The sequence below is a fragment of the Mirounga leonina genome, unplaced genomic scaffold (assembly GCF_011800145.1).
Source record: "Mirounga leonina isolate KUSES-001 unplaced genomic scaffold, KU_Mleo_1.0 Mir_82, whole genome shotgun sequence".
Taxonomy (NCBI): domain Eukaryota; kingdom Metazoa; phylum Chordata; class Mammalia; order Carnivora; family Phocidae; genus Mirounga; species Mirounga leonina.
Genome location: NW_023270825.1, coordinates 4,054,263 through 4,073,968, shown reverse-complemented (window position 1 = coordinate 4,073,968; position 19,706 = coordinate 4,054,263). Strand labels below are relative to the sequence as shown.

Below are 19,706 nucleotides of genomic sequence, written 5' to 3'. Positions count from 1 at the left end.
ATCCACATGTTTGATATTTGAAGTTGCTTTTAAAACGTTTCTGAACACGAAACCCACCCCCCCGCCAGGGGAAACAGAGGAAGGTTAATGTGTACCGCCCTCCACCCCTCCCGCCGACAGAGGGAGTGAACGGAAGACAGAGCCCAAAACTTAGGTTCTAGTTAGGTGCTGTCCTCAGAGCTGACTACCACCCTGCCACCCCAGCAGGCCGAAGCCGGGCGCGCCCGCCCCGCGTTACCTCTGTTTCTGACGGATTGTGCTCAGGTTCAGGCTTTACAGGACTAAATCCTTCTTTGGTATTTAAAAGGTGGATATTCCTTCTATGTTTATGTTATTTATGGTTAAACATAGAGGAAATTCCACGTTTTCAGTATCAAATGCTGCTGGGAAGCATGGCTGAGCTGATGTCACCTTCAGGGGAGCCGGGGGGCTGAGCCCCTCCAGGGTAAGTGGAAAGATGGTGGACCCCAGCCCATGTGCTTTCGTCGCGCCACAGGCCTGCGGACCACCCCCCGCGCCCCCCGCCCCACCCCTGCCCCCCCACCCTGCCTCGCGACCCCTCTGCCTCGCTGCCACCTCGGGGAAGAGGCTGGGGTCTGTGGTCACAGTTTCTCCACGGCAGCCAACGCGCCTCTCACTTTTGATGGACTGTGCGTAGGTTCCCGCTTTCCAGGATTAATCTTCTTTGGTATTTAAAAGGTAGATTTTCCTTCTATGATTACGTGTTTGATGGTTAATCATAGAGGAAAATCCACGTTTTCAGTATCAAATGCTGCTTTGGGAAAATGGCTGGCCTGAAGCCGCGGTCAGGGGAGCAAGATAGGGCCGCGCCCCCCGCCAGGGTAAGTGAAAAGCTGGTGGACCGCGGAACATGTGCTTCGTTCGAGCCATATGTCTGCCGACCATCACCTTTAGAAGCCCCCGCTCGCGGAGGAGTCCTCCGGGCAGAGGCCATGGCGTGCCGTCTGGGCCACGCGACCGAAGGCGACTTGCTTTGCTGTCTCGCTTCCACTTTTGATGAACTGTGCACATGTTTGTCCGTTCCAGAACTCAGTTTTTCTTTGGTATTTAAAAGGTGGATATTCCTTCTATGTTTACGTGATTCATAGATAATCATAGAGGAAAATCCATGTTTTCAGTATCAAATGCTGCTTTGGGAGTATTTCTGGAGGAGACTGTAGGACGCGGGCCCCTCCCCGGGACCCCACCCCCAGCCCCCCCGGGGCCCGGGCAGGTGAAAACGTGGTGGGCTGCACATCGTATGGTAATTACGGACAAACGCCACAGGATCCTACAGGCTTAGAAGCCATTTCTCACTGGGAGGCCAACTTGGGGAGGTTATCATGTGGCGGGTCTGTTGTCCGGGTGCCGCGTGGAAACTCGTCCGCCCTACGTGACTTTCATTTTTGATGACTCAAACACAGGTTCACGTTCTCCTGGACAGAATCCTTCTTTGGTATTTAAAAGGTAGATTCTCCTTCTATGAGTACATTATTTATGATTAATCATAGAGGAAAATCCACGTTTTCAGTATCAAATGCTGCTGGGAAATCTCCGACGACGTGAAGTCGCCATCCAAGAAGAGATGGTGTGGGTACCCCTGCCGGGTACGGGAGCCGACCACAGGGTAGCCCCACGCTTTGTATGGGATACGCCCTCGGCGTCTAATGTGCTGTTTCCAGACGGTTCTCAGTACCGCCTCACTGACCTTGAATGAACTTTGTTCTCTGTGTGTTTCCCATGTTTATGATAAGTTTTCTGGAATCAACCCCTTCCACAGGAACTTTAGAGAGTACGCGGGCGGGCTCTCGGTTTCGGGAAGGGGCACCGGTGGGGGCAGCAGGGGGTATGGACCGAGTGGGCACGCGATTCCCCCATGGGTGCCGACTCCGCACACGGCGCATGTCTCCCGCCTGCTGACCCCACGTATCCGATCTGTTTACCTTAGGCTCACTTCTGGAGCTGATGTCAACTTTGTCCCAGAGCCAGTGGCCTTCCTGCCAGTATTCTCGTTTGCTACTTGAAGAGAGGTTATCCTTCGTGTGTTTGTATGATTGTAATGAATATGCAAGGACAAGCTCTCTCTGAGGAGCAAATCCCTCCTGGGAAGGCTGCTTGGAGACCAGGCTGACTTCTGGGACCCAGCAGAGGGCCAGGACAGGTGCACGGTTGGCCACTGGGCATGTGCCTCTTTTCCTGCTCTTTGTGACCTGGTGCTCCCGCCCTCCCCGTCCCGTGCATCTTTCAGAGAACTTTCTGGAAGAGATGATGACTTGGGAGATGATGCACTGGTTTTCCTTTCAGAGCTGCCGTTCTGTTTAGAAAGCGGCGCTTCCCTGGGTGGGCCTGCTTCGCGTAAGGCTGACAGGATGCCAGGCGCTGGCAAGAGACCTTCACCTCCCAGATGTGGTGGAAGGCTGCTCAAGAGGAACGTCAGTGTCTAGCTGAGATTTGGGTCATTTGGCCCACCCACCCTTCACACCCAGCCCATTCTTGGGCTGACTTCTGAGCCTTAGTGTCCACCTAAGGGAAGGGGATGGGTCCGTGCCAGTCCCGAGGAAGGGACCGGGGTGGCCCCAGAGCACCCAGTGTTTGTATGAGACTTGCTGCTGGGACCATTAAGCCTCGGTGGCCTCTGTCCATAGGCAGCCCCTTGGCATCGCTGCTGGTTGTGACGGAAGGACCCGGGACTCTTGACGTCATTAGCTCTTAGCTAGGGAGCACTGGCCCACAGCGATTTCCTTTCCCTCTGCGGAACCTCGCACTACTTGGGCGCTTGGAGTGGCAGTGCAGGTGGCTTTCTGGACACATCGCCAAGTTCAAAAGCGTGCCTGTCTCGGCACCGCTACTGGATTTGCGAACGGGCGACCCATCGTGGAGTGTGTTGGTTTTCTCTTTTTGCTTCCCCACCCCCCATGATGCATGCTCTTTTGTCTTCTACCCCCAGGCGGCCAACGCGTTATCAGGTGGACTTCCTGGAGGCAGTGTTTTGGGACAGAGGCAGCAAGTGTCCCCCAGGGCAGTTTTGCAGGCCCTGAGGGATGTCGGCCTTGGTCTGTCCATTTCATGTCGGGTCATGGAGGATTGCCTGCCTGTGGGGAGACAATCCTGTCTTGGAGAGATGCACTTCAGGGCTGGGTCACAGCATGCAGGGGGCAGGGTTGTCACCGGCCCCTCCCCCTGGTCTCAGGCCCCGCAGGAAGAGACCACTCCGGAAGACGCAGCGTGGTCCTCACTGGAGCTGCTCTTTGGTACTTGAAGAGAGGATACCCTTTGTATGTTCACTTAATTAATGGCGAATATACAGGGGGAGACTCTTATTTGCGTATCAAACTCTGACTGGGAAGGCGCTCAGACCCAGCTCCATCTTCAGGACAGAGATGTCAGCCTGATGTCAGCCCTTCCCAGGTATGTCCCCGCTTCCCTGGGCCCAGGTGTGGGCTTCGGCTGCGATGCTGACCCTGGGCTCCTCCTCGGGGGGACTCCCCAGAGGCTGCGCTATGCTGGTGGGGGCAGGGAGTGGGGGGCCTTTTGCACATGCCTCCTCTTGTCTGCACTGAGTTTAATGGTGGTTTGCTTTTTTAAAGATGAGTTATGCATGGACCTGCCCTTTGTCCGTACCGAGTCATACCCAGGAGCATCCCGGTGCAAAGTCAAACTCAGGAGACCGACCTTGATACCAGCCCCTTTCAAGGGTAACACATGAGTGACGGTTGACCACAGAGCACCGGCTTTATTTAGGATGGTCTCAAGTCTGATGGACCAACCCCCACTAGTCCATCCTGGAGGGCTTCCTGGAGGTGGCATCAGCTTTGGGAGAGAGGCTGAGATTTGCTCATCAGTGCTCCTCTTCAGTGTTCAGATGGACATTGCCCTGCTCATGGTCCCCAAAACGAATCTGTAAGAGCTCTTTCTTTTTGTGATTTGTGGTTCACGTCCTGCCCTGGAGACTGTCCTCCACAGAAACTGCTGGGCTCTGGGGAAGAGCCATGGGAGCCCGTCCCCCTGGGCCAGGTATGTGAACATGGGAAGGTCAGAGGGACGTCCTTCTGTCTCAGTGTTTGTCTTCTGGTTCTCTAACGGCCTGCATCTCGTTCACCCCGAGGATGATGGCTGGGAGAAGAGCACTCCGGTTCTGTTTGCAGAGACAGTTCTTGGGCTGTGTGACCGTTGTCTTTGCCCTGCTTGCCGTGGGGGTCAGCTGGCCCTGGGGCCAGCCTCAGGGAACGAGCACTGCGGCTGCCCCCATCGGGGCCAGATGTCGTCTGAGAGAGGTGAGCGCCTCACCTGGGGGATGAGTCAGGTCCCCTGTTGACCTGTAGCCTTCACTTGCCGCTCCTTCCGTGGGGGCCATCTCAGGGGAGAGGCCGCCGTGGGGAACTGGTTGTGGGTGTGCGTTCTCCATTACTCTGTGGTATGTGGGGATTGACTCCTTTTCCATAGAAACTGTCCTAGCATGGCTTCCTGGGCATGATGCCAACCTCCAGGAGGGTGGTGGGGAGGGAGCTGATTCTGAGAATGACATCGATGTTTATGCCTCTGTGGGAGATACAATGGGCTGCTGACCACAGGGCCTTTGCTTTATCTACAGTGTAAATATGCCCGGTCCCCTTGCCCTCAGTGCCCAGTGTGTTATCAGGAGAACTTCCTGGAGGAGGTGCTCATGCACGTTCCACCCCTGGTGTCGTTTTGCAGAAATCGAGAGGCTGAGCTCTGTGCGTGCACTCAAAGGCTGTGGGGTTGATCTCCTTCTCAGGAACAAGTCCTGAGCTGGAGTGATTCCTGGATACGATGCCGATTACAGTGGAGGGGTACTGGCGTCCCTGCCCCTCCCTGGGCTCCGTGGGATGGGGAGCTGACCAACGGGCACACACCTGGCAGGAGGTGTTTGCCCTCGGGTCTGCCGATCTGCATGTCCCACCCCTCCCTAGGACGGATCCCAGGAGACGAGGCCAGGCCTGAGAACCATAGCGATGGACCTGCCCAATGCTCATGTTTGGTACTTAAAGCGAGGTTGCCCTTTGTATATTCGGTTTATTGACATAGAATATACAAGGGCAAGCTCTCTGTGAGTATCAAACCTTGTCTGGGAGTCTTCTTGGACCTAGTCACACTCAGCGAGGGATGCGGTATGTGTGTGCATGACTGTGCGTGTCCATTTGCTGTGTGGCGAATCGCTCAATGGGTTACCGCTCTTCGGAGGGGACTTCACGGGTGCGTGGCCGACTCTAGGGAAGGCCACGGCCCAGGCAGTGTCACCTCTCCCCGTGATGTGTGGGTGGGTCAGGAGGCATGCGCTGTGTGTGTGGTCTGGGTCCCGCGAGGGCCAGGTCAGCGTTGGCGAGGGGCGGTGTTTGTTGTCACTGTTGTGATTTCGGTCCGTGAGCCTGCACGCTTATGCTTGGTGCGTGCGCCCTGGTCCACTAACCCGCAGCGTCTAATTCATCCCCAGGACTGCGCCTTGAAGACGGACCAAGTCCTCCCAAGGCAGTGGCTTTCTTTTCCGTGCTAACCTTTGGTACTTGGAGAGTGGTTATCCCTGTCCTGTTCGTTTTACTCATGTCGAATCGTACAGGGTCATCCACTTTTTCAGTATCAAGAGCGCAGACCGTAGAGTTCGATTTCCTGTGTTTGGATCCCGCCTCTGACACTTACTAACCATGCAACATTGGGCAAGATCTCATCGCGCTGTGCCTGCTGCCTCGCCTGTCGGAGGGGGGTCGTGGGGGCTGCTGGGGGCTGATGGAGTGAAGGCTTGTACGTGGCTTAGAGTAGAGCCTGGCGCTTGGCACGTCCTAAGTGGTAGCCGTTACGCTCACGTGCCGTGACCTCGGTGTTGCTGGTGGTGGTGGTGGTGGTATGTTCCCTCCTTGGAGTTTTGGAGCAAGGTCGAGATGTGGACATCAAGCCCTCCCTCAGGTATGTGAATGGATTGTCGAGACTGGAGTGGGGGCCACATTTATGCTAGGGGCCCCCCCGAGGCTCTTCATGGGGAGCAGCGGAGTCCTTCTCGTGCTGGCACTCAGAAACATGGCCAACTTCGGTGGGGTGGGCAGGGCAAGTGAGAACATTCACTCCGTGTCAGGGGGACAACCCTTGGGTTCTTGACCTCCGCCGCCACCCACCCTCTGAGGGCCTTTGGGCGTGGACGCCAAGCTGTGTGAGGAGCGGGTTCGGGGAGCTTGTCCCCCCAGTGCTGAAAGAGCGGCTGTCAGAGGTGCATGGGGCTTGCGTGCGTGCGTGTGCGGTGTGTGTGTGCGTGCCTGGGTTTGCTGAGTTTCGGTCACTGTCCAACCCTGAGCCAGAGACCTGGAGGTGCCGGTGTTCCTGTCTGCACTGTTTCATACTTGAGGAGAAATTATCCTTGGTGTGTTCGCTTTGTTTGTGATGCATCATACAAGGACAGTTTCTTTTTGAGTATCAAATCCTGCCTCACAGACTTCCTGGACTTGATGGCCAGTTCCGTAAAGGGCGGCGTGCGGCACCCCTCCCCAGGGCTCGTTCCGGGCTGGGGGACGAGCGAGCATGCACTTGGCTCGTGGTGGGGGCCCTGGAGGCGGGGCTGCGCTTGGCCAGGGCCCAGTGCCGCCGCTGACTTGCGTTGGTCACGGGCAGGTGTTAGGCGGGGCACGGCATTCGAGGCTCATCAGTCCTGCTTCTGGGACGTGAAGCCAACCTCAGGGACAGGGCGTTGTGTGAGTCCCGAGGATGTGACTGGTCCCCCAAGCATGTGCCTGACTCTCAATGTGTGAAGCTGACCTGCTAACCCTTATTGTCCGGACCGCCCGGGAAGAACTTTCTGGAAGGGACACTGACTTTGAAGAAGATGCCAAGCTCTTCTGGATGGTGCGGTTCTTTGGTGCTTAAAGAATGGTTGTCCGTAGTATGGTCTCTATATTCATGGTGATTAATATCGGACAACCATTGTTTTAGTATCCAAATTTGCTTCAAAAGTTCTCTCAAGCACAGTGCTGACTTCAGCAGGAGGACGTCGACTCCTGCCCTCCTGTGGAGCATGACTGTTCTAAAGCTCTAGAATAATTAATTCAGTGGCCCTGGGATGCAAGCCATCAGTGTGACTTCCTTGCACTAATACTGGCGTGGGGGTGGAAGGGGCCACTTGGAAGATGTTCAGCTAATTTTCCAACTGTCTTTATCTTCTTGTTCTTAAACATTAGCCACGAGGGGTCCCTCGGAGAGTTGCTGGCTCCAGGCATCTCTCTAGGCACCTAGGTGGTGGACTGGGGCACCTGGGTCCCACGTCCCCTGGTCTTTGGCATATATCCTGAGCATGGAAGACTTCCTAGGGGAGGCGCAAACATTCAACACACTATGCTTCCTGCCACTCGTATGGCTCAGTGCTCCTGAGCAGATGTGTAGTGAAAGTTCTGTTTATCCTCAGCCACGTGCCTTCCTTTGGGCCCACTTTATCTTGGACTCTCGGATGGAACACAAACTTTGCGAATAAGACATCGTGGTCAGTGGCACCTCTGGGGTATGTGTGTGTGTGTGTGTGTGTGTGAGTGTGAGTGTGCGTGTTCTTGTATGTGTGAAGTACTAACTAGAACAGTGTTCCTCAAACCATAAAATGCTTCTAAGATTTTCATCACCTAGGGATCTTGTTAAAAGGCAGATTCTGATTCAGGGACCAAGATTCTGCATTTTTAGCAAGTTCCCAAGTGATGCTAACGCTGCTGGTCGGTGGACAACACTTGGAACCGTTCGGGGCTGGATCTCACGTGCCTTATTTGTGATGTGCGTGCCCGGGTCCCCCGCCTTCCATATGCCATCCCTCCTGAGAGAGCCTCCTGGAATCAACACGCTGCTCTCTGGTTCGTGAACCACAGTGATCTGTGATGGGCTCCCTGGATGCATCAATGTCATGAGATTACTCTTCTTTAGAATCGAATCGTGCCTCAAATTGCTCCTCAGATACAAGGCTGCGTCAGGGAGAGGCCCCGAGTGCCCGCCCAGAGCAGAACCTGTCAGGTGCCGGGTCAACGGCACAACTGATGGCTTGGCCCCTCTAATTCTATACTCCTTCCTTTGCAGTCAGTCTGGAGGAGATGTTCCTGGCACCGGGGCCATATTGCGGCAGAGACCTTGTCTCGGGGATCAGTGACGCTCCATTTTATCAGAAGAGGTATATCTGTGACACACATTCATCGCTGACTACCTCTTGTCATCAAACCCCATCTGCCAGGAATCCCTGGAGCAAAGTTTCTTGTTGTTGCTTTGTTTCGTATAGAACCTGCCTTGGAAGTCTTTTGGGGCATGAACTTTGGGGTTTGGGTGGTGTCGTCAGGGCCAAGGGAGGCCCTGGGACCCAAGTGTGGGAGCGGAGGGCTGATGCCAGCACCTGCGCTTTCTTCACAGCTTGTGAACGCCCGGCTCCCTGACTCTTGGGATTCAGCTCGTCCTGAGAATTTTCCAGAGGCAAAGGGACCGGTGGGGAAGAGGCCATGGTTTTCGTATCAGAGCTATTCAGGGATATTTGAGGAGAGGTTATCCGTGTTCTGTTCGCTTCATTCATCATGAATAATACATGGTTAACCTCTTTTTGAATATCAAACTCTGCCTCGGAGGGCCGCCCGCACAAGAGACGTGAGAGTGTGTGTTTCTGGTGTGTGATGTGAGCCGGGGGCCCATCCTGAGCTTCGTGAGGCATGCTTCCTGGAAGGGAGGCCGGCGGGGGGAAGAGCCCGGGGTGACTTTGCCGTGTTTTTGCAGTGAACTTGCTGTGTTCTTTGATTTGCACAAAGTCGGCCCCATTTCAATGCCGACCTGCCTTGGAGTGAGGGTGTGGTGCCCGGTCTGCTCCAGAGATGGGGCCTCCGTGTCCACATCACCGCAAGGCGGCTCAGGGATTGCCTGACCAGTGAGCCTACCCCGCCGGGGGCTGGAGCTCCGCCCGGCCCCGAACCTCTTGGCCCAGCCCCTTGTAGGGTGGCTTCCCAGAGGCTGTGCTGGCCCCCCGGATACATTGTAGTTTCCACCCCACTGGGATCCTCAAGGAGAAGTCACTTCTTTCAAGACTTCTCTGAGGGCAGTCTGTTTCAAGGGTCAAATCCCACCCCGGAGGGCTCCCTGAACTCAGGGCCACCGTTTCTCCAGGTATGTGAAAGGGAGGCTGACTTCCACTGTCCCTTTCTGGGTCTCTGTGAAGTCACGGACCCCACTGTCCACTTGCTTTTCAGGTGACTTCCACGAGGCAGTGGCAGCAGGAGGGTCTTGAAGAGACTGGCTCTGACTTGCATTCCTGTCCTGTGCTCACAATGAAGACGCACACAGCCGATGTCTCTTTTCCTCCACAGCTCTGCCCCGGGCAGCTCCCTGCATGCGGGGTCCAATTCGGGACGAGAACAGTGGTCTCAGGATCTCCCCTTGTTGTAGGGGAGGGAGGCTGGCCCAGACCCCAAATTTGGTGGAGGGTCACCACCCCAGGATCTGACCTATACTGGGGGTGACATCCTAGAGCTGCTGCAAAGCCCGGCTGCCGCACCCCCATCCTGATGCTTCTGTTCCACTTGTGATGACCAGCGCGGTCGGGTCTGTTGATGGAATGCATTCAGGATGGATGCATGTCGGGGACGCCAGCCTCACAGTAAGAAAACTGTCAGCCTCCGCCTCAGGTATGCGAGTATGGAGTTGACCCCGGGGTACGCATTTTTTGGTGAATGTGTTCCCTGACCCACTAACCCAGAGAATCCGTTCCACCCTCAGAATGAGCAGGAAAAGCCCCCGAATTGAAGCAGGCTTTGGAGATGGGATGGCCATGTTGTTGTCGGCGTTCGGTGCTCGAGGTGGGGCCACCGGGGCGCTCTTTGGCAGATGTCGCATCGTGGAACTCATGCTGGTATCGTGGAAGAATGTGTCGAGGTGTCCCACCTGCAGGGAGGGGATCTGCGTCAGCCCCATCACACCGTCCGTGGGTGGAGAGTCAGCATGTGGGGGTCCACGGGCCCCCAGGACACAGCCTGTCCTTACGGGACTTCCGGGGGCCAGCCCAGCTCCATCCCACCTGTCATGAAGACAGAGTTTTGGTCTGGGGAGTACTGTATTCGTGGCCTAGATTATGTGGTCCTTCAGCTCTCAGTATCCCATCCTGCCCATGAGGCCCTCCCGGGAAAGGTTCTTGTTAGCAGTGCCAATCCAAGGTCTAGGCAGAGCTGATTTGACCCTCAGCATTCAGCCCAGCTATAGGAGGAGGCAGGGGGTTGGCACGGTGGGCTCCTACTCTGCCTCACCTGGGCGGGTCACTCCTCAGTGCTTTTTCTATTATAAACACAATACGGCATTTCGTCCTTCCTGGATATAATTCCAACTTCACGGAGGAATGACCTCCCCCAGTACTTGAAAGAATGACCCATCGTAGAGCCCGTGCCTTAATTAGGATTAAGCCACATAGCTCCCTTCCGTGTATCCCACTGAGACCTTGGATGCTCAGCCCCTGGGGCTGAGTGGTGTTGCGGTTGACTGTTGGGGTTTCACCTTGTTTGTGGTTAATCACATTGGAGCTGCTGTTTTTCAGGACAAACTCCCACCTGGAAATGTGCCCTGACAGGACTCCAACGTGAGGGCAGGGCGTTGTCCATGATAGGGGAATGGATGGTTGATCAGAGAACATACATTTTATCAATGATGTATGTCAACTGATCCACAGTCCCTACCTATCCAGTGACTTCTCGGGACAGACTCCGGGAGAAGAGCTGGTGGTTTCCTTACCAGTGCTAGTACCTGGCCCTTGAAAAGACCTTCTCTTTGCTGGGTTGGCTCTCTTTATGCTGAGTCATACGAGGGAAAGTTTGTGTTTTTAAGTATCAATCTTGCCTGGGAAGAGCTGTTGGTCCCAGCCCCTTCCTGGGGGACAGGAATGCATGGCTGGCCAGAGAGCATGGGCTTTATTTACAACATGCAGCACCCAATTCTCCTAACCCTCAGTCCCCAATTCGTCCTTAGGAGGACTAGCTGGAGGCCAGGCCGACTCTGGTGAAGACACGGTTCAGCCGCGTTAGCCTTCGGTACTTGAAGAGTGGTTATCCCTGCTGTGTTCGCTGTATTTATGACGAATCATACAGGGACATCCAGTTTTTCAGTATCAAATACTGCTTTGGAGGGCCTCCCAGACAGCATTCCGCCTGCAGGGAGGAGGTCTTGGCTTCCATACCCACCCAAGGTATGTACATGGACGGTGGAGCATGGCGCACATGCTTCTTTCATGATGCCTGTCACTTGTCGCACCCATGACCAGAAGCCACTCTGTGCAGACAGTGGCTGCCTAGGAGGGCTGGACTGTGATCTTCTGGAAGGGGTGTTGGTATCTGCACCACCCATCATGGCAGGTTGACCAGTGAGAATCCCACTCACGCCCAGCACCTGCTGCCTATTCCAGGAGAACCCAGTCCTCGCCATGAGATGAATCCCTGGAGACCACGCCAGTGTGAGGACGTGGCAGTGATGCTGGCTGATACCTAATTGGTCATCTTTATTGCATTTGCTCCAGGGTAGACTCTTTCTGAGTGTCAAATCTTGCCCAGAAAAGCTTTCTGGAATCTGTGTCAACTTCAGGGGAGACATGTTCGCCTCATGTCTTTCCAGTGTACATGGAGAGAGAGTTGAGCAGAGTCCGCTCTTGGTTTTTGATGGTCTCACTTGCTTCCCTCTCCCGCAAGACCCAGCCCATTTTTATGATTGCCTTGGGGAGGGGTAATCTGCTTTGGCTGTGATGCTTTCTCAGTAGGGCTTTCTCTTTTCATGATCAGATTCTCTTGCTACTGGCATGACCACATGGTCCACGGATTGATCAACCAAAGAGGAATGATTCTATCATTCCACAAACGATTGTGTGCATACTGTATTCTAGAGGATTCTAGAACTTAGCTACTTCCTCTGAACTGGGGGTAGAGTACAAGAGAAAGTCCTTGCTCATTATAGCCTGGTGGGAGAGATGGACAATAAGAAGCCAACTGTGAGATATAATTTTGTCCACTGTTGAGTGTTATGGAGAGAAAGAAAGTAGGGTAAGGTCTTAGAGAGAAGCAGAAATGGGATGGGTGGTTATGTTCACTACAGGGGTCTGGGAAGTTCTTTCTGGGGAGGGGCAATGGAAACTAAGTGGAGGGTGGGTCAGGTGGCAATCTGGGATCAGAGCATTTCAGAAGGAGGGCAGGTTACGTGGAAAGCCCTCTGGCATCTTTGAGAGAAAGGAAGAAGGCCAGTGGGGCTGGGCTGAGCTATGGAGGAGTGGCCAGAGCTGAGGTGGGGCAGGTGTGGATGTTATTCTGAGTGAGGTGGAGGCTGTGGGAGGGTTCCAGGCAGGGAGAGATGCAGGATCTGTGTTGAAAGGATTACTCTGACCATGAGAAGATGGCACCTGGTCCTACTGGTCCAGGGTTGTTTGGGAGAAGGTGGGTGAGCGACTTTTGATAGCATCCTTCTGGAATTGCTTTCTTGGGTGGTTCTCTGGGGTGATGGGTAGTGGAGCCGGGTGGGTAGAGAGCGGGTGGCAAGGGAGTGGGGGTCTCCTGGGACAGTGAAGAGCTTGATGAGCCTCCCTCAGATCCTCCTGAGGGTGCCTCGGGTCCCCGGGCTGGCCAGACTCTCCAGGAGCACCCTGCAGTGGCCATGGGAATCTCTCTGGAACTCCCCCAGTTTGGTGGACCCCACGAGTCGTGAAGGAGCTTGGCTAGTGCCTCCATGTGCTTGATGGATAATCGAGTGTGCTCTGTTGAGAAGTCCAAGGCCTCCGTTCAGAAACCCTTGGGTCCATGCACGTGTGGAGAGCCCTGACCTGTGGCGAGTTCGCACTTCGAAGCACAAGTTTCTTCTCGTTTCTAAACCCTGCCCCTGAGGACTCAGGAACACAAATTCAACTCCAGGGAGGGGGGGGCTGTGTCAGCACCCCTCCCAGGGAGGTGAGTGGACGGCCCCCCCAATCTCCAGCGTGTTCTCGGGACCCACGTCAACCGTGTCACTAACTCTCCATGTCCAATCTGCCCGCAGGACGGCGGTTGGAGGCCACGACCCCCAGAGAAGAGGAAGGGGACCTCTTGTCTGTCTTGTCTCTGCCTTTCTGTGGTACTTGAAGAGAAGTTGTTCGTGGTGGATTCGCTTTACTTATGACGAATCATTCACGGACAACACTTTTTTCAGTACCAAATGCTACCTCTAAGGACTTCCTGGACACAAGGGCAACGTCCGGGAAGATGTGTTCGTGTTGTCAACCATGTGGAGAAGACAAGGATGGAGGGTTGGCCAGGGACACCGAGCTTGACCTAGCTGTAAGTCGTCTGGCCCACTAACCTGAGCGTCCGATCTGCCTGTAGGGGGCCTTTCCCTGGGCCATGCTAACTCTGGGGAAATGGCTGTTCTTCTGTCACCAGCGCCATCTTACAAGACCCGGAAGAGAGGTTTCCTGGGCCTAAGGCCAACTTCCAGAAGAGATGCTGGTGTGAGCATTGTCCAGGGTGTGTGACTGGTTGACCAGAGGGGCAAGCACTGTTCACCCTGTGGGCCACCTAGTCACCAACCCTCAGCACCCACCCCACCCACCCAGGAAGACTTCTCGGAGGTCCTGCCAACTTTGGGCACCGCGGCAACGGACTTGTGGCGGCAGCTGCTCGGCGGACCTGGACAGCCGTGGTCGGGAGGGTGTGTTCGCTTAAAAGGCGGTCACTCATCCGCAGTAGCCCCCTCATCGCCTTCACTACACAGCCTCCCCGAAGCTCTCCGGGACGTGATGCTGCCTTCCGATGAGAGACCTGACGCGAGCCGGCCAGCTCCTCTCTAGGGTGCGTACCTGTTCACCGAGCACGCGTTTCATCCGGTGGGTGAGGCAGCTGGTCCCCTAACCTGCCGCATCCTGTCTCCGCACAGGAGGACCCCGCAGAGGCGAGGCCCGCCCTGGGGAGCAGCCCTGGTACTCCGCGCTGTCGGGGTGGGGGGGGCGCCACGATGTGCTGCTTCGTGATGGCCGTCGAATGGTGTCCCCTCTTGCAGGAGGACTCACGGGGTCCGCCCCGCCTTAGGGTAAGTGCGTCTCGGGTGAGCATGCAATTAAAGTGGTAGTATGTCACTCGGCCCACTACCCAATGTTGTCCCGCCCATCCCTTGCAGGGCTCCGGAGAGGGCAGCTGCCTGCGCGGGAGAGGCAATGGATTCTCGCCAGCGTTCACTTATGGTACTTGAAGAGAGGCTGGCCGTGATGAATTCGATTCATCAAAGCGAGTCATACACGGCTCTCCTCTCTTTTAGTGTCAAATTCTGCCTCGGAAGGCGTCCTGAGCCAGTGCCGTTTCCCAGGTAAGGTGCCTGGACGGCTGAGCCCCGTGCTTTCCTGGGGACGCATGCTGCTGATGCACTAACCCCAGAGGCCGGGCCGACCCGAGGGCCACTTCCTGGGGCACCACCGCCTTCAGGATAAGCTAGAGAGGCTGTTGGGAAGCCCTAACTTTTAAAAAAACTAACACTGAAATACACCTGGCGAGCTCCTTTCACTAGCAGACCCAATGTCGGAGGGGCATGGAGAAGCATTTTTATGAGTCAGTTCTTGGGATTTAGGAGAAACCAGGAAACGGCCCCTGTGATCCCTGGTTTACTAACCTGCAGCAGCCTCGCAGCCTCCAGGGAACTCCCCTAGGGTGATTCCAGCCTTATCAAGGAGGCAGTGGCTAATCTGTCTTTGCAGACGTGTGGTCTTTCCAGAGCTCTTTGCTTCATTGACAATGACCCACACGTGGCTGACTTTGCACTGCTGAGTGTTGCTTGCATGGGCAGCCGAGTGCAGGAAGTGGTATATTCCTGTGCAACTGATCCCGGGTTAGTGAACCAGGAGTTGGCCGGAACGCACGGGTTTGACTTGGGGATGGAGCCACTTGGTCCCCTCATCCTCAGTGTCCCGTCCACCCCTCAGAGGCCACTCCCATCCCAGCTGCCCAGACCTCGTGGATGCAGGGACGCTGCGAGCAGCGCCACCTCATGGTGCTCGGAGGGAGGTTGTCCGTGGTGAGTTCGCATTATTTAATGATGCCCAATACACGGTCGATCTCTTTTCGGTACCACATCTCATCAGGCGTCTCCTTGGAGCTGATGCCAACCTCGGGGAAGCCACACTCCTGTGGGTCCCATGCCAATGTTCTTGAACCTGCAGCAGGCCCCTCGGGAATTAGTGGCTAGTTTGCCCCTAGTGCTCCTTATCCTTGTTCAGTCCGTTCATGGAGGACCTTGCCAATTTGGGGTGAGAAGCATGTGATCTAGGACCCTAAGTGACTGAGGGAGTAGGGGTGTTCAGGATGCTTCTGGATTGCTTTTTGTGTTCTAAAGAAAAGTAGACAGCTGCCTTCTCTTTCGGTGCTAAATCTTGTCTTCGAGGGAGGATTCCTTAGATATACTGGCAAAGTCAGGAAGGGTATTGGTCTCAGCAGTTTTTCTGGGCTAAGCGAACGGGTGATTCACTACATCTACTGACCTGGAAAGTGTACGAAATTTGAGGACAGAGGGCAGTTCTGTTTTCAATTTCTTGTTTTTTCTTTCCAAAAAGAATATTTTACCATAATGCCGTATTTATGAAAATGACACATGCTCATAATAAAAATTCAAGCAATGTGGAAAAATGTAAATAAAGAGGGGAGAAAATTGCCCAATTCTCTGTGCACCCAGAAATAACCATCAGCACTGCAGAAATTTCAAATACCTGTCTGGGCAAATATGCAAATAGAAACGTCTATTTAGACAAAGAGAAAAATATTTTATAAATATGAGATCACACCGTACCTGATCTTTTTATTAAAAAGGTTAACTCTAATTTTACTCAAATTTAATATAAAAAGTAAGCCGAAGAAAATTGGAAGAATTGATAAAGGTCTCTTGCTCTACCACAAGAAGTATTCATTCCTAAAAGATCCCTCTAATATGAAGGAAAATTATTGTGTAAAATGTCAGCTGGTTTGGATCATCATGTTTTTAATTGTTTCAATTTCACTGCTAGTTGTGAAATATAAGGAAACCAGCATTCTTACATTTTGATCCACCTCCTGCTTTTTACAATGTAATTTTCCCATTATAGATTTTTGCATTTTGTTCTATAACCACGATTCTTGCAGGTGTTTAATCATAGTTTTATATTTAAATGGATTCATTACTGACCACCAGTTGTTTTGTTTTGTTTTTTCTTAAACTAAGCCTTCTCTATTCTGGAGTTTTTCATTTTAATTCATCTCTCAATGGAATGGATTTTATCATTGTTTCTTCAAGAATACTCATAGACACTATTGCTCAGTCCTTGCACATTTGAGAATCTCTGTCTCTTGCTTTTAGACATAAGGGACAACTTAGCTAGGTATAAAATTCTCAGCCTACTTTCTCTTTTTTTTTTCTTAGAGCTTTGTGGATACTGCTCCACTGTCTGCTACATTTAGTATTTCACTAGCTCTTTTGATGGCGCCTCTCTACGTAACTCCTGCTTGGCTGGACTGTATTGTCTGGTGGATCTTCATATACTTTGTTAGAAAGACTTTGGGTGGACCATAGTCTGTGAGGTCTTTCATCTCTGAGAATGTCTGACCATTGCTCCTAATACCTTGTCTGCCTGTTTTTTCAGATGTTCTTGTGGCCCTGTGATTTGTAGCTCTTTTTAATCACCTTAGTCACTTTAAAGATACTTACTGTTACTTTCTTTCAACTTGAGGGGTACAAGTCCTTCTCTTTGTTGAGTCTGTTGACTCCTGATAGTGCTTTTCTTCATGGGTTTCTGTAGCTTTTTGTAGTGATACTATCATCAGTGGGAATTAAAGTGTTTCTGTTTTGTTCCCTTTGCAAAAGATTGTGACATTACGGCTCTGTGTTTGGTTCTGTCTGGAACCCCAAGGCTTTCACCAGTTGGACCAGTTTTCCTACTCAATTGTTGGCTTAAAGATTCTCACACCTGATGGCTGGTATAAGTCCTCACCACATCTTTGTCCTGGAGCTTTGTTGCTCACAGGAGAAGTCATTCCATCCACAGCCTAGACGGAAGCACACTCTTTTGTCATTTCTCTGGGCCCGCATAGTGTTCTAGCTCTCCTTTCTCTTCCAGATCTCCACACTTCTCGGGCCCAAGGTCACATCCCCTGTTCTGCTTGGACAGTATGACCACAGACTCTTTGAGTCTCCAGTGCAGGGTCCCTTAGGTCTCGTTGGTGGCAGGTTGCAAACTTGTCACTCTGAATTAAATTCTCTCTTCATTGGCAGCAGATCGTTTCCCTTCCTTTCATTCCTTTTAGCTGTGCATTTATTTACCAGTTGATTTTGGCTGTGGCTGTGTTTTATTCATCATTTCTCTGCCTTTGTGGAGGAGAGGGTTCTCTGTTAGCTCAGTACTAGGATCTGACTCAGTCACTAGTTTTCTTTATCAACTCTTCTGAATCATATTATGCCTTCTTGATTCATAGCTAGTCGTTCCTTTGTTTCAAAGATATTTTCCTCTATTATTTCTATGAGTACTTTTCTATGTGTTGGCCTTTTCTTGGGTTTCTTGGAGGAGGAAAAAAAAAAAATCTCTGATCTGGCCCCACGCTGCCATCTTATCTGGAAGTCTCTGTTGTCATTTGCTCTTGTACTTGCCTATTTAAAATGAATCCTACCTGGATGCCCCCTTCACAGTATAATCTTCCACCTTGGCAGGATGCCTCGTTGCAGTTCCAGCTTCTGGGATGGACGTGGAGTCTGTACCATCTGCTAGGTATGTGAATTTATTTTTAACAATGGAGGATTTGGTTTTTGATCATATGTCTACTGGACTATTAACCCTAAGTGTGTAATTTATCCTCAGGGAGACTTCTTAGAAGTTAAGGCCACCTTTGGAGATGAGGCCATAATTCTGAGGTCAGTGTCATACCATGCATGATAACATCTGTATCCCACACTGTAGTTTTTTTTAACAATCAATATTGCGAAGTCAGCTTCCTTGGGATGAACTCCAGCTTTGGAGGGCTTCCTGGACACAAGGCTGTGTGAAGAAAGGATCCCTACTATCAGTTGTGATGCTGATGGGAAAGGGGGAAGTGTTCCTTGCTGTGATCAGAATAGTGACTTCTCTTGCACTTGACCTTTCCACATTCAAATCCCCCAGAAGTGCTTCTGAGATACCGTGCCAAGCACCGCGAAGGTGTTGACCTCTGGGCTACTTCAGGGTCTATGATGGGACGACTGAGCATGGCACGTGTACTTCCTGCATGGCTCTCATTCTGCTAACTCTCCGTGTTCGCTGTGTCCTTAGGGGGACTTCCTGGGGAAGGCCAACTTTGGAGAAGAGGAATTGGCAACTGGTTGGCACGAATCTACAGTCCTTGAAGTTGGGTTATCCATGTTGCCTTTGCTTTATTTATGCTAATCATACATAGTTCACCTATTTTTCATACCAAAGCCTGTTGTGGAGGGCTGTTTGGGGCAGGGTCCTACTTCAGGGTGAGACCTCAGTGTCCATTCCTCTCCGGGGTCAGTGGCGGGGGGTGGGGGAACCATGGACCAGAGCTGACTATAGAGTGTGTATAGAGTGTAGATTCGTGGAGGCGGTGGCATCTTGGGAAAAGTGGGGCTTTTCTTCCCAAAGCTTGTTGGCAGCCCTTGAAGACGGGTCTTCCGTGATGTACTCACTTTATTTCCTGACAGATCTTACATGGCTGCCCTTTTTTTACATATCAAAACTAGCCTTCAGGCACCCTGGGGTGCTGCCAGCTTCAGGGACTCGACTTGGCATCCACACTCTTGACTGGATGGTCTTGAGCACGTGCGGGTCTTCCCACGTGTGTGCCGCCTGCGTCCCCGCCCCGCTCTGGGGTTACCACTTACGCACGACGCCAGTCTCCCTGAAAAGGCGGTAGTCTCGTCGTCGAGTCTCTCCGTGTTTGACAGGAAGTCATCCCTGTGCTGTCTCCTCATGTGTAACAGGTGATGCCCCGCAGCCTGTCCCTCCCTGCATGGCTTCCTGGAATGGGCGCTAATTTCAAGTAAGGGGCAGTGGGTCCGCATCTGCCGGCGGGGCCCAGCTGAATGGGGCCAGCCCGCACAGCGCGCATCCCCCTCTTGGTGTCGCCAGCATCCTCACTCCGTACCCCTTCCGTCCTTAGGCCTGCTGTCTGGGACGTGCCAGAAGCTAGCACCTTAGTCAGGTACTCGAATGGAGGTTGTCCATGGTGTGTTCATTTTATTTATGATGAGTATTACATGGCCAATCTCCTTTCAGTACTAAATTCTTCTTGGGAAAAACTCCACAAGGGCACGTTTCATCTGGTGCCTGTCCACGGTAAGGAAACGGAGTGTGTACCCCATGACAAGTGCTTTATGTGTGACAATGTCACCCGGCCCAGAATTCCCAGGAATGATGCTGACCTTGTAGGGGAGACAGTGGTTTTCTGGTCACTGTTAACCCCTCCTTCCCTGGAGACTCACTAGTGAAGAAAGCTTATTTGGTAAGCCTGTCCTGTATGAAGTCATCTTGGACATGGGACACATTCTAGGGGAGGGGACCTTTGCGCTATGCCAACAGCCTGGCTGAGTGGAGGGCACACACTTTACCTATGCATTGTGTTAGGATGCCTTCAAGTGTCCTAGTCCTCAGGGTGCAAAGCCCACCCTGGGGAGGTGGGGCTGGGGGTGGGGATTTCTTGGGTCCTGAGAATCGAGGTATTTGAAGACAGGTTTCCACGGCATGATTTGTTTATTCCTGGTGC

General features: G+C 53.0%; 1 long non-coding RNA gene across 1 annotated transcript; it reads left to right on the top strand.

Moving 5' to 3' along the window:
- The first annotated feature begins 14,248 nt into the window (after window positions 1-14,248).
- Window positions 14,249-18,766, top strand: LOC118002044. The gene is made up of 4 exons (XR_004676929.1): window positions 14,249-14,301; window positions 14,912-15,003; window positions 17,659-17,716; window positions 17,807-18,766. It is a non-coding gene; the product is annotated as an uncharacterized LOC118002044 (long non-coding RNA).
- Window positions 18,767-19,706: the final 940 nt, after the last annotated feature.